This window comes from Nicotiana tabacum, chromosome 13 (genome assembly GCF_000715075.1).
Source record: "Nicotiana tabacum cultivar K326 chromosome 13, ASM71507v2, whole genome shotgun sequence".
Taxonomy (NCBI): domain Eukaryota; kingdom Viridiplantae; phylum Streptophyta; class Magnoliopsida; order Solanales; family Solanaceae; genus Nicotiana; species Nicotiana tabacum.
In genome coordinates this window covers 5,330,641-5,345,799 of record NC_134092.1, presented here as the reverse complement: position 1 = coordinate 5,345,799, position 15,159 = coordinate 5,330,641, and the positions used below count along the sequence as shown (strand labels likewise).

The 15,159-nt window shown below is 35.2% G+C and overlaps 1 protein-coding gene and 1 pseudogene across 1 annotated transcript in view; both read left to right on the top strand.

The window, feature by feature from the left end:
* Nucleotides 1-15,159, top strand: part of LOC142167789 (protein VERNALIZATION 3-like) — a 319,167-nt gene that overhangs the window by 20,067 nt on the left and 283,941 nt on the right. The window lies entirely within an intron of this gene.
* Nucleotides 6,577-10,029, top strand: LOC107760062 (organic cation/carnitine transporter 3-like; annotated as a pseudogene).

Sequence of the window (15,159 nt, the reverse complement as noted above, 5' to 3'; positions counted from 1 at the left end):
AATCGCTCGTATTTGCTCAATGTATCCTTGCCCGAAAACTCTTCGTGTTTCCAAGCAAAGAGGGGCAGCTGTGAGCGTGTGATTTTTGCCCGACTAAAATATTCCTAGAAAAATTCACAAATAGAGTTTTTCTTAATTGTTTTAGTTTTTACAGAATTTGTAGGAATTTTGGTTAATTGTTGCTTGCATTTAGTTGCATATTTAATATTTTAAGATCATGAGAAAAATACCAAAATGTCTAAAGTATTTCATGCATAACATTTTAGGTCTTAATTGCATTTAGAATTTAATTACATAAGTTAATTTTATTATTAAACAGAAAATCACAAAAATATGGGTCATTTTTATATTTTAGCTTTTAATTGTAAATTAGTAATTTTTCTTTCATTAGTTTAAATTAATTAATTATTTAAATGGTAAAATAGCTAACTAAGTTTATTTCTACAAGTTATATTCATTTAGGACTTAATTTAGGGTTTTAATTAATTTTATTAGGATTTAAAATCAAGAAAAAACAAAAAAAAGAAGAAGAAAGTCAATGATTTTTATATCTATTAGGTTATTGCTATTAATCAGACTTGGAGGACTATACCTAGTTTGGTTACTAAATGTAAAATACAAAAGTCTTGGAGGGTAGTTTAGGATAGGAGTTTTAAGGAATTTGAGGAAGCTTCTAGAATAGGGACAACTGACCCAATTTTGTTAAGAAAATAAAAGATGCTGAAATAGATATAACCTGATAAGAAGGACAGCCGTAAAAAAATTAGTTAGGAAAGATTCTTTTTTCCCTTAATTTTAGGGAGCGCACATGGGAGGGGACTGAAAGGAATTTTCCCCATAAAAGAGACATTCTCTCTTCATTTTGGGGGGGGGGGGATCTAAAAAAGAGAACACCAGAGACGGACGACCTAGAGCTAAGAAAGGCAACGACTTCTCATCTTCTTCTCCTCAAGAACCGACCCCCACCCTTGAAAAATAAAACCTAGCAGCTGCGTCTTCATTCTCGGAATTTACAAAATAAACACACGCACAAAAAATATGCTGCTTTTCAATTTTTGTTCAAGTTTAAAAAAAATATAGAAACAAAGATACCTTTGTTCTTCATTTGTCATCTTGATTTTATGAAAACCATGGATTGTGTTTAATCAAGCCGAGGTCCTTTCGAGTTGTTCATCGCTGCTATTGTTTGGCTAAGAGCTGAGCTCCAAATTGTAGTTACTGCTTCTCCTTCAGAGTGAGAGACCCATTTTCTCTCATTTATTTGTTGTGGTCAATTCCCTTGGGAATCCATTTTTGTATTGAATCAAATATTGGAGAAGGCTTCATCTGAATTTCTTTTAAAGGTGTCATTTCTCACTTTGATTTCCTACTATTTCGTTGGATTAGATAATTGATGAACTTTCCTATTCCTTATTATGATTACTGATTAGTTTCCCCTCTGTCCATACTTATATATATTGTTTTGCATGTATATGTGAGTGTCGCTTTATTTACCTATATTATGTTGTTGTTAGAAGATTTTTTTTGACTTTGAGCATTTGAATGGTATTAGTCAAATTTTGTTTGTTTACTGAAGTAAGGTTGAGTGATCAAATATATTTTGTTGCCTAATGTGAATATAATGGTTTGGACTGGTTCGAAATAAAATTCAACCAGCTTCGGTCAAGTTTGAGAGTCATCATGTATGAACGCCTAAAAACTTACTGGAAGTTATCATATTAAGTTGGTGTAGGAATTAAAGTTTGGGAGATTCTTTGTAATATGAATAGCATTGTGATAATCACCCAAATTGTTGCCACAATGACTTTATAAACAACTTGATTATTCATAGTTAGGTTTCATTCTTTGGAATGTCTTATTTGTATTTTAAATTTGCAAACATGCTGCTGAACTGAAAGAGATTATGGTTCTGACATTGCTATGTTTTGAGTATGATGATTCCATTCGTTATTTCCTAAATGACGTCCCCTGCGCGAAATAAAAGTCCATGTCCTTTTGAGTATTCTGCAAAAATTGTCAACCATTTCAAATGGTAAAGCTAAGGAGTTAAATTTTTGGCTAATTTCCTTGCTTTGCTCTGTTCAAATTTATTACTTGATCCACATTAAATTCCATAATCTATGCCCTTTCACAACAACCTCAAATTTAGGAAATTCTTTTAAAATTATTAACACTCGTAGTTTGTTGTAGGCGCGATTAATAAATTATTGTGGTCATGAGTACGGTTCACGTGGCATGGTCACAATACATAATTCTCAATTCGGGTGTGCATTTCATGTGACCCGACCATAACTTCGAATACTAATAAAAATAAGCATGTCGTCAATCGCAGGTGCATTTCATGTGGCGCGGTTTGCGACGTGTGCCAAAATGACAAGTGTACGATATCGTGACTTGTTCCAGAAATAATTCCATAAATAATTAAAAGCGGTCTAGAAGATAAAAATGCACACTAGGTTTTAAAATATGTATTAAATCAGATAATTAGGCCAATTATTAATAGTTGAGCGACCGTGCTAAAACCACGGAACTCGGGAGTGCCTCACACCTTCTCCCGAGTTAACAGAATTCCTTACCCGGTCTTCTGTGTTCGCAGACCATAAATAGAGTCAAATTTCCTCGATTTGGGATTTAAAATAAACCGGTGACTTGGGAGACCATAAATTATCCCAAGTGGCGACTCTGAAATAAATAAATAATCCCAATTTCGATTAATGTCACTTAAATTGGAAAAAATCCCCTATCCCCCTCGGAAAAAAGGAAGTGTGACAATAATAATAGTAATAACAATAGGAAAATACAAAAGTATGGCAAACTTAACCTAAATTCTATATTTGGACGTATGAACTAAAGAAAACACTCAATATTTCTTCTATTTTAAAGTATTAAACTTAGTCTTAAAACAAAGCTAATGTAAATTAAATATTTTAAAAATCTAGAAAACAATACTAATTAGCTAAAAAAATAAAGAAAAACTATTTTTGTAGTTTTTAAGATAAAATAAAGCAAAAAGGTTAAAATAGCCAAAAGGTGTGGTGAATAATAAAATTCTTTTTTCCTAACTAAAGGTCTCGAGTTTGACCTTGAGAATAAAATCACAATTGATAATGAATGTTAATTACAAGAGTGAGTTGCTCTAGTGGTAAACACCCTCCACTTCCAACCAAGAGGTTGTGAGTTCGAGTCACCCCAAGAGCAAGATGGGAAGTTTTTGGAGGGAGGGAGCCGAGGGAAGGTCTATCGAAAATTATACTGGGTTGTTATTGTTGATAATGAATGCTAAAACCCTATTTAGTGAACTTTCAATCGCATGAATCCGAATTTAGTTCTGGTAGTGGGTTTCAGACATCAATTGCTAATAAATACTACTACCTCCGCCCTAATTTATGTGACAAAGTTAAAATTTTGAGAGTCAATCAAGTTTTTCTTTGACCGCAATTTTTTATATGCTTTTTAGATATTTTAAATTATTAATTATTATGACTTATGATATTTTTTACCTTAGTATCCAAGTATATAAAAATTCACGATCAAAATAAAAAAGTTGACTCTCGAAATCCGAGCTCATAGAATTGACCTCATAGGTTTCTAACTTTCTATATAATACGAAAATAAGAAACCTAACACTAGCTAGTAGAGCAACTAGTTAAAATTTTATTTAACTTTAAAAATATTTCTTGATAAGCTTATGGCTGGACTACAGAGTCCAGTTAGCATAATTAATAAAAAATAAATACAACTAGGTCTGTCACGATCCAATTTCACTGATAGGTGTGATGGCGCCCAACACTACAGTTAGGCAAGCCAACTAGTAATTTAAACCCATATTCAATTGTTTTAAAATTAACCGAGTAATTAAACTCTTCTTAATTTCAGGAATTTAAAACAATATGAAAAGATTCTAGTAAATAATAAAAAATTAATCAAGTCCAAAATTTCTACTAGTGTGTGTGCCAAGACCTGGTGTCACAAGTGTATGAGCATCTAGTAGATTATACAAAAAAATCTCAAACACTATCTGAAATAAAATAGACATAATACAAATACAAGAAGAGGCACTGGTAGCTGTAGAACGGCTCAGAAAGGCAGCTCACCACCACGCCTCTGGATAACGTGGATGTGCGATGATAGATCCTGCACAAAAAGTGCATCAAGTGTAGCATGAGTACGTAATCAACGTGTACCCAGTAAGTATCAAGTCTAATCTCGAAGTGGTAGAGATGTGATGACCGACTTTGACACTCACTAAGGGTCAATAATAATAATTGAAATAAAAATAAAATATCTAAATCAACATGATTCACATAGTTAACAACAAAATTATTTAACCAAACAAAAATAATTAAATTCCTTCAAATGCAATAATTTCCAATCTATTAATTAAATTCATAAGCTGCAATTAAGATATTAAGGTATCATGTAATTATTATTATTAGGCACGATTTCTGCCGAGGTCATACGAACCGATCCAGAGTATCGTGTACACTGTCGAGGGACGTGCGACGCGATCCATAGATGCATCTATATTGCCGAGGCGTTCGACCCGCTCTACAAGAAAGGAGGACATTTTCTTATGTACCTCCGGAATGAGAGTATATTTATTATAAGATTATTTCGAGAGGATGAATAATTTATTTTAATAATTAAATTAATTTAAACAGAAAATTAAGTATATAAGATTTTCATCTTTTACTATCTTCCCTAACAATTCACAATATATATCAAATAATTTAATTAAATAAAGAATACAATTTACACAAGTAATTCATAGTTTGAGTCCTAAACTACCCGGACTTTTTAGCATAAATAGTAGCTACACACGGACTCTCGTCACCTCGTGCGTACGTAGCCTCCACAATTAGCAACAATTATTAAATGTAATCACCTATGAGGTAATTTCCCCCCCACAAGATTAGACAAGAGACTTACCTCAACTTGCTCCAATTTAATCTACTAGTAGGCCTTTTTCTCGATTATCCAATTCTGTATGGCTCGAATCTAGCCAAAATAATTCGATACAATCACTAAAAATTATAGGAATCAATTTCATAAGAAAATACTATATTTTTCAATAAAAAATCCGAAATTAATTCAAAAATCATCCACGGGGCCCACATCTCGGAATCCGACAAAATTTACGAAATATGAACGCCCACTCAACCACGAGTCTACCCATACCAAAATTACTAAATTCCGATAATAATTAGGCCCTCAAATCCTCAAATCTATCCAAGAGGGTTTTCAAACTTTTCCAACTTAATTTATCAATTAAATGATTAAAAACAATGATGAATTTGGGTAATTTAACAAATATTGAGTTAAGAACACTTACCTCATTATTTTCTCCGAACATCTCCAAAATTTCGCCTCAATCCGAGCTCCAAATCGGTAAAAATGGAAAATGGGATGAAGTCCCATTTTCAGAAACTTAAACTCTCTGCCCAGTGATTTTTTCTACGCGATCGCAAACTTCGTCACGCGATCTTGTAGCACAAATGTTTACTGACCAAAAATAACCCTATGCGATCGCAAACAATGCTACGCGATCGTGATGTACAATATTTCAACTCTAAGCGATCACATCCCTCTTCATGCGATCACGTAGCACAAACGCGTGGCCCAGCTTTCTCTCAAGTTTCCCCTACACGATCGCAAACAACGCCACGCGATCGCGATGCACAGACTGGCCCAACCTACGGGATCGCGGACTTGCCCACGCGATCGCATAGAACAAATTTCCAGTTGCCCAATTAAGCCTACGCGATCGCAATCCAATTCACGCGATCGCATAGAACAAAGTCATCTCTGCCCAAATTACTCTACACAATCGCATACGAACTTATGCGATCGCGTATAAGGAAATTAGAAGATAATACCAGCAACTATCAGCAATCTCCCAAAGGCCAAAAATTATCCGTTAGGCATCCGAAACTTACCCGAGCCCCTCGAGACCTCAACCAAATACCAACAAGTCCTAAAATATCATACGAACTTAGTCGAAACATTAAATCACATCAAACAACGCTAAAACCACGAATCATACTTCAATTTAAGCTTAATGAAATTTAAAATTTCCAACTTCTACATTCGGTGTCTAAACCTATCAAATCAAGTCCGATTGACCTCAAATTTTGCACACAAGTCATAAATGACATAACGGAGCTATGAAAATTTTCGGAACTGGATTACGACCCCGATATCAAAAAGTCAATTCCCCGGTCAAACTTCCAAACTTAAATTCTTGTTTTAGCCATTTCAAGCCTAATTTAATTACGGACTTTCAAATAAAATTTCAAATATGTTCCTATTCCAAAATCACCATACGGAGCTATTGGAACCGTCAAATATCGATTCCGGAGTCGTTTTCTCAAAATGTTGACCGAAGTCAAACTTAGCATTTTAAGGCCAACTTAAGGAACCAAGTGTTCCGATTTCAACCCGAATACTTGCAAATTCCGAACCAACCATCCTCGCAAGTCATAAATTAATAAAAGCACATACATGGAATTTTATTTAGGGGAGCATGCTTCTAAAAGTCAAAATGACTGGTTGGATCATTACAAGATACTTGCCCTGTGTAATCGTTTTTGCATATATAAACTTCTTCTATATTATTGTATAGCATATTAAGTCGAAATTTTTGCAAATTACAAAAAAATGCGTGACCAATCAGAACCATTACTAAAGCCAAAAAGAGCAATAACACTTGATGAAACAATAGAAAGTTGCATAGGAGAATTTGGATGGGCACAATTCTTACAATCCATTGTCATATCTCTATCATGGGTTTTCGATGCTCAGCAAACATTCATTAGTATCTTTACCGACACGTTGGCCGTTTCTGAATGGTCGTTAATAGGTGCGAGTTCAATTCTCACTTGCCTTCCGGCGTCTTCGTTTTTCATAGGTTGTCTTATCGGAGGTTTCCTTCTTTCTACCTTAGCTGACACAAAACTTGGTCGAAAAAACATGTTGGTTTTATCATGTTTTAGTATGTCTATTACCGGAGCCATAGCATCAATTTCTACAAATATTTGGATGTATTCATTTTTAAGGTTTTTAACTGGTTTTGGAGGAGCTGCAATAGGAACTTGTGCACTTGTTTTGTCAACGGAATTAGTGGGAAGTCAATGGCGTGGACAAGTTGGAATTATTGGTTTTTATTGTTTTACTATTGGATTTCTTTCTTTACCACTTATAGCTTTTGTGAATAGAGATTCTACTTGGAGAGTTTTATACCTTTGGACTTGTCTTCCTACAATCTTTTACTCAATATTGGTTCATTTCTTTGTTCGTGAATCACCAAGATGGCTTTACGTACGAGGAAACAAAGAAGAATTTGTCCTAACTTTGAAAATCCTAACAGCAAGAAGTAGCTTTAACTTTAAGCTTCTTTGGCCCCTTCATTGATTTTGAAGATCAAGAACACAATGTAAGTTAATTACTTCTCATTAATGTGGCCTACATTTACTCAAAGTAGTTTGAAAGGGAGTCTTGGAAAGTTAATTACTTCTCATTAAAGTGGCCTACATTTACTCAAAGTAGTTTGAAAGGGAGTCTTGGAAAGTTAATTACTTCTGATTAAAGGTCACGGGTTCGAGCCGTGGAAGCAACCACTAATGTTTGCATTAGGGTATACTGTCTACCTCATACCTTAAGGTACGACCCTTCCCCGGACCTTGCGCGAACGCGAGATGTCTTGTGCATCGGGTTCCCCTTTTCAATTTAATTTCCGTATTATTTTCTTCTTTAATGAAAAGAAATGAGTTTACATTTTTTTTTTGAAAATTATATCTTAAAGTAAAGATAACTTATATATGTTGCACTTAATGTCCATTAGTTTCCCAGAAAAAGGTGTCTATTTGGTCACTAGTATAGTTAAGTTGTCTAAAAAAATTATGATGCCAATTTTGAGTGCCCATCTATGTATTTCGCCTTCAAAAAAGCTTCGGTAGGTTTCTATGATAAGCAATTTTATAAAACTACACCAATCTAAAATGAGAAGGGAAGCTTTTGCGCAATGGTAAAGTTGTCTTCGTACAACTCTATAGATCACGAGTTCGAGTAGTGGAAGCAACCACTAATGCTTGTATTAGGGTAGACTGTTTACATCACACCCCTTGGGGTGCGACCGTTTCTCGGATCTTGCGTGAACACGGAATGCTTTGTGAACCGAGCTTCTTTTAAAATAAAATAAAAATCTAAAATGAGTTGCTAAAGCGTAGAAGTACCTCTATGTGTACACGGAGTAAACAAGTCCAAATGTCTGATTTATTCAGCATTTTTTTATTTGCATGTTATTTTATGCTTTATTTTATTCATAAAGCATGTCTGATTTGTGTAAATGTCTTTGGAACTTCTAATGCAGAACTCAGAGTCAAAAATCAGTCTGTACTCGGCTATCATGATGTTGGTATAATAGAGTTGGGTTTTCAAGAGACTAATATCAGTTATGCATATTGGTTTTGATGTTGGATTGGTTTACTATGGGATGCCACTAGGAGTTGGAAATTTACCTTTTAATCTATATTTTAGTGTCACATTGAATGCATTATCAGAATTGCCAGCTTCTATGGTAGCATTCTTTCTTATTGGCAAACTAACAAGAAAAAAATCATTTTTGGGATTTGCTATATTAAGTGGAATTTGCAGCATAGGTTGTGCAATAGTTAAAGATGATTCTTTTAAAGAATTACAAATGGGGTATGAATTGGTTTCTTTTTTCCAGTGCATGTACATCTTTTGATGTACTATTGATTTACTCTGTGGAATTATTTCCAACTTGTGTGAGGAATTCAGGAGTGTCAATAGTGAGACAAGCATTGGTTCTCGGGGGTGCATTTAATCCTATTTTGGTTGCTTTTGGGAGAAATAATAGATGGTTTTCTTATGGAGTTTTTGGAATGAGTATTGGAATTTGTGGGTTATTTGTGCTGTGTTTACCAGAAACTAAAGGCAGAACATTGAGTGATACTATGGATGCAGTGGAGTACAAGGAAAGAATATTTGTTTGCTAATGATTATTGTAGCAGTACTTTTTCATCCTTAACTAGAGGTTTCAGGTTCGAACTCCAGGTATGAAGTTACTTTTGTTAGGGAAGCTTTACCCCCAATGTGGGACTTCCCATCGCGAATTCAAATTTAGTCCGTCTCCATTGCGGGGGACGACAGGTGGAAAACCAAAAAAGGATTATTGTAGTAGACATTTGTCAATAAAAGATTATACCTTCTCAAAATATGACACTGTTGGTTTTTCTATTTATAGAGTTTTGGTGGTTTTGGAAGGTGGAGTGCAGTTGTAATGAAAAAATATCAATCAAGACACTTTTATTCCTATATTTTAATCTATTGAAGGAAGAAGCACGTGAGAGGCATGTGGGTCTGTTAGTTAGTTATAATTAATTTACGGAATTGGTAGTTAGTGTACATCTTCTTCTTAGCTTCTTAAATGAGTAGTGTAGCAGTTGATATAGATGTGTATATATATAGGAGGTTAGCCTTGTAATCAGTTAAACTTTTCATAATGAGAATTCTGTTTTTTCTCTCATCCATAGATTGAGAGCAATTTTCCAGAACCTTCGATTCCGCCATTGGAGGTCAAGCTTGAGCTCAACTCTGATCTTTATTATGGTATCAGAGCAAGAGATCTAGATAGCAGTAAGCTGATGATATTAATTCCAGTTGCTGCAAATTTTCGTTTATCTGGAGATCAACTACATTTCTCGTTCGAGCTAGGATTCGATATTTTCTGCAATTAATTTTTCCTTCTTCTCCTGTTCTCGAATTGAATTGTCTGCAAAGTTCAGAATCTAAGTGAAGAACTAGCAACTTGATCAATTATCGATGTCCATGGCAATTGACGAACAAACTCCTTCTGGAAGCAGTACGAGGATCACCATTGATCATCATCATCCCCTATTCCTACAACCATGTGATACACCAGGTAGCTCGTTAATCTCTATTCAACTCACTGACACCGAGAATTATGCACTGTGGATTAGATCGATGAAAAATTGAATTAATTGGTAAAAACAAATTAGGTTTTGTGGATAGGAGATGCACAAAAGATAAATTTGATAGATCCTTACATGAATTATGGGAGAAATACAATGCTATAGTGTTATCTTGGATCATGAATGTTGTGAGTAAAGAGCTGCTTAGTGGAATCATGTACAAGTCTAGTGCACACAAAGTCTGGACAGATCTGAAGGATAAGTATGATAAGGTTGATGGATCTAAGATTTTTTATCTGCACAAAAAAATAGCTACACTGTCCCAAGGGATCTCTTAAGTAATAGGAAATTACTAAGCAAAGTAAATAGTAATAGCACTCATATAGATACAAAGGTGTACTTACCAAATGGAAAATCTTTGGACATAGCTTGCACAGGTGAATGAAGAATTGGTGAAGAAGAAACCATTAAAAATGTGTTGTATGTACCAGGTTTCAAATACAAATTGTTATCAGTTTCAACAATGACAAAAGACCTAAGGTGCTTTGTGTCCTTTTATCCTGATTTTTGGATAATGTAGAACCTTCACACTCGAGAGGTGAAGCGGATTGGTAAGGAGCTGGAAGGACTGTATAATCTGCACCAGAAGAGAATTAAGGCAAATGCTGCAGATGTACAAGTAGAAGATGGTCATGGGAACTAAGAGGATTTGGAGATTTGGCATGGCAGACTTGGGCATGCTCCTGATAGAGTGGTGAAACAGTTCCAAACATGAGTTTTAAGACAAGTAGTAATAGAATAAATGAATGTACAATCTGTCCTCTAGCTAGACAAGGTAGATTGCCATTCCCTAAGAGCTTATCCAGTACTGATAAGCCTTTTCATTTGATACATGTTGATGTGTGTGGTCCTTATAGAATACCTACTCATGATGGTTTTAGATTCTTCCTTACTAGCGTTGATGATTGTAGTAGGATGGTTTGGATTTACTTACTTAGACTCAAAAGTGATGTGATTGTATGTTTGAGACAGTTCCTTGTTCTAATAAAGACACAATTTGATGCTTTAGTTAAGACTTTGAGAAGTGATAATGACACTGATTTCTTTAACTCTGGGTGCAAAAGTCTCTTTCAATCCATTGGTATAGTCCACCAGAGTTCATGTGTGCACACCCCACAATAAAATGAGGTGTTTGAAAGAAAACACAGACACATCCTAGAGGTGGCTAGAGCAATAAGACATCAAGGTCATCTACCCTTGATGTTTTGGGGAGAGTGTGTTTATGCTGCTGTTTATGTAATCAACAAACTTCCTCTATCAGTGTTGAGAGGAAGGTCTTCATTTGAGATCCTATATAGAAGACCACCATCATTGAAACACATGAGGATCATAGGCTGTCTATGTTTTGCCAGCAAAATAGGAGGAGGTGATAAGTTTGCAGCTAGATCCACAACAACCGTTTTAATGGGATATTCCTCCACACAGAAAGGATATATACTCTATAATATTTTAACTAACCAAAGTTTTATTAGCAGGGATGTTACATTCATGGAGCACATATTTCCTTTACAGTTACTGAAAGAAAGAAGACTACAGGTTTATCCCAATGGTGTGATATCACACACTGATCTCCCCCCAAGAGTAGAGATATCACTTGAGGAGCCAACACAAGCTGCAACAACACCAGAAGAAGTGATTTCATCCCCTACAATTTCACCATCAGTAGACTCATAACAACATTTAGATGGAGAGAATTTAATTTCTCAACAAGTACCATCACTTGATGCACATGCCAGTAATCAAGATCATTCAGTCTTCCCTTTACCAGACTCTAGGCCTACCAGAGGAGAAGAGAAACTAAGAAAATCAACAAGAACAGTGAAAGAACCTATATGGATGCAGGATTATGTATGGAGAGGCACCTCCACAAAGCATTCAGCAAAGGCAGCCTGTAGATACCCTTTGGAAGAGTACCTTAATCATAAAGCTCTCTCAGCCATCTATCAGACTTATCTGTCCAAATTCACTACCAACAAAGAACCTCGCAGTTATGAGGAAGTAATGACAAACCCCAGGTGGATAGAAGCAATGGATCAAGAGCTAAATGCACTTAAAGAAAATGACACTTGGTCACTAGTAGATCTGCCAAAAGGCAAGGTACCTATTGGATGCAAATGGGCGTTCAAGATAAAGTACAAAGAAAATGGTGAGATAGAAAGATTCAAGGCAAGGCTAGTGGCAAAAGGATACAACCAGATAGAGCGACTAGATTACCAAGAAACCTTTTCTCCAGTGGTTAAAATGATAACAGTTAGAGTTGTTCTAGCATTGGCTGCAACACACAACTGGAATCTGCATCAAATGGACGTTTACAATGCGTTTCTCCAAGGGGATTTGACTGAGGAGGTATACATGTGCTTACCACAGGGATTTCCTAGATAGGGGGAGAAAGTATATAGGCTGAAAACATCCCTGTATGGCTTGAAACAAGCTTCACGACAATGGAACCTGAAGCTGATTGAATCACTTATCAACTTAGGCTTCACACATAGCCACTTTGATTACTCATTATTTACAAAAAAAAGGGCACAGGAATGGTAATCATTTTAGTGTATGTAGATTATCTTATTATCACTGGGAATGATCAAAATATGATTTCAGAGGCAAAATACATACTGCAACATAGCTTCAAAATCAAGGACCTGGGAGAATTGAGGTTCTTTCCTGGGATTGAGATAGCAAGATCAAAGCAGGGAATTTTGATGAATCAAAGGAAGTTTGCACTAGAGTTGATTAGTGAGCTTGGATTGACAGGATCAAAGCTCGTAAGCACACCAATGGAGTGCAACCAGAGATTCACTACAACTGAATATGACAAGCAAAACAACTATGAAGGTGATGAGAAGCTAGGAGATGCAGGACCTTATCAAAGATTGGTAGGGAAACTTTTGTATCTCACAATGACAAGGCCAGACATATGTTATGCAGTACATGTGCTCAGTCAATTTATGCATTGTCCCAAAATATCACACATGGATGCAACAGTTAGAGTAGTCAAATACATAGAGGGTGCTCCAAGATAAGGACTGCTGAGCTCAAATCAGTCGACCAAACTTACTGCATTCTGTGACGCAGATTGGGCATCTTGTCCAGTCTCCAGGAGATCAGTAACGAGATATGTAATGAAGCTAGGGGACTCCTTGGTGTCATGAAAGTCAAAGAAGCAGTGCACAATATCACGAAGTTTAACAAAAGCTGAGTATAGAAGTATGACAGTTGGGGTCTCAGAAATTCTGTGGCTAACTGGGCTTTGCAGAGAATTGGGTGCAGAAATTAGTTTACCAGTCGAGCTGAATTGCGATTGCAAAGCAGCAATTCAAATTACTGAAAATCCCATATTCCATGAGCGAACAAAACATATAGAGATAGACCTGCATTTTATCAGAGAAATAATACAACAAGGAATCGTAAAGACAAGATATGTGATGTCAAAGGATTAAGAGGCAGACTTGTTTACCAAGGCTCTAGGCAGATCACAACATGTGTATCTGATGAACAAGCTAGGTATGTTCAACATTTTCACACCATCTAGCTTGAAGGGGAGTATTGAAGGAAGAAGCACGTGGGAGGCATGTGATCTGTTAGTTAGTTATAACTAATTTACGGAATTGGTAGTTAGTGTACATCTTCTTCTTAGCTTCTTAAATGAGTAGTGTAGCAGTTGATATATATATATATATATATATATATATATATATATATATATATATATATATATATATATATATATATATATATATATGTTAGTAATCAGTTAAACTTTTCATAATGAGAATTCTGTTTTTTCTCTCATCCATAGATTGAGAGCAATTTTCCAGAACCTTCGATTCCGCCATTGGAGGTCAAGCTTGAGCTCAACTCTGATATTCATTATAATCCATTCGTAACATTTTATGTGAAGATGTTTGATTGGACACAAAATAAAATTAAAGAAGACTACATACAAAGTATCAATATTATCCTTTTAAATGAATCATGATGAAGGTTAATTATACACGTCTTTTCATTTTCTCGCTTCCTATTTGTATCAAGTGACTAGTGAATTTACCGCGCTATTTGTTGAACGTCACTTTACCTTCAGAAAGAAAGACCAATCAGTATTCGTGTGCAAATATCTTAAATTTTGATTCTATTATTTTATATTTTGATAATGTTCACAGAAATGCTTTGACATATAATTTGAGAGATAATTTTGATGGAGTGAGGATAAGAACAAATGCTTGTCAATTTTCTATGTATAAATTCTTTAAATAAGAGCGAGAATATATTTAACGTCTATACACCACATAATTGTTCGGCGAAGGGTGTGTATTAGACCACCCTTCACCTAAGATGGCTCCGCCATGGTGACCACAAATCAACGAAGTGAGATGAAAATCAGAGCAAAATACCGTTTAAAATCCAACAAAAATTAAAATTACTAGATGATTTTTACCATGTGTGGAGCTATATGTAATAACCCGGAATACTTTTAAATACTTATTAATTGTGAAATTGGATAATTAATCTTATTTATACTTATTGTGTCAAATACTTGTCAAATTTATCAATGAACGAGAGTGAAATTGGTAGAGTAATAGAGAGAAGAAGAACTAAAGAAAACTTTGAGAGAAATCTAACTGATTCTAATTTCTTCTGCTTGCTTCAGTAATGAGGTGTACCTCATATATATATACACATATCAGCTAACTAACTCCTCTAACTAACTAAGCTTACTTTTAACATAAATAACCAACTCATTAGATAATTAACTGACTGCTACACGTCAGCTTGCTATGCTCTCAACACTCCACCTCAAGCTGATGCTTTGAATATATTTTCAACTCCTAGTTGATTCAACAAGACTTCATGTTGTGCTTTCCCAATGCTCTTAGTCAGCAAATCTGCCAGCTGATCCTTTGTTGAGAGATGATGAGTTGTAATTACTTCCTGGATCAGTTTTTCTCTCATAAAGTGACAATCGATGTCTATGTGTTTGGTTCGTTTATGAAATATAGGATTTGCTGCTATTTGGATAGCAGCTTTGCTGTCATAGAACAGATCAACAAGCTGATGCAATTCAATTCCAAGTTCTCTGAACAAACCTATTAGCCATGTGACTTCAGCTACACATGATGCCATGCTTCTGAATTCATCTTCAGCTAAA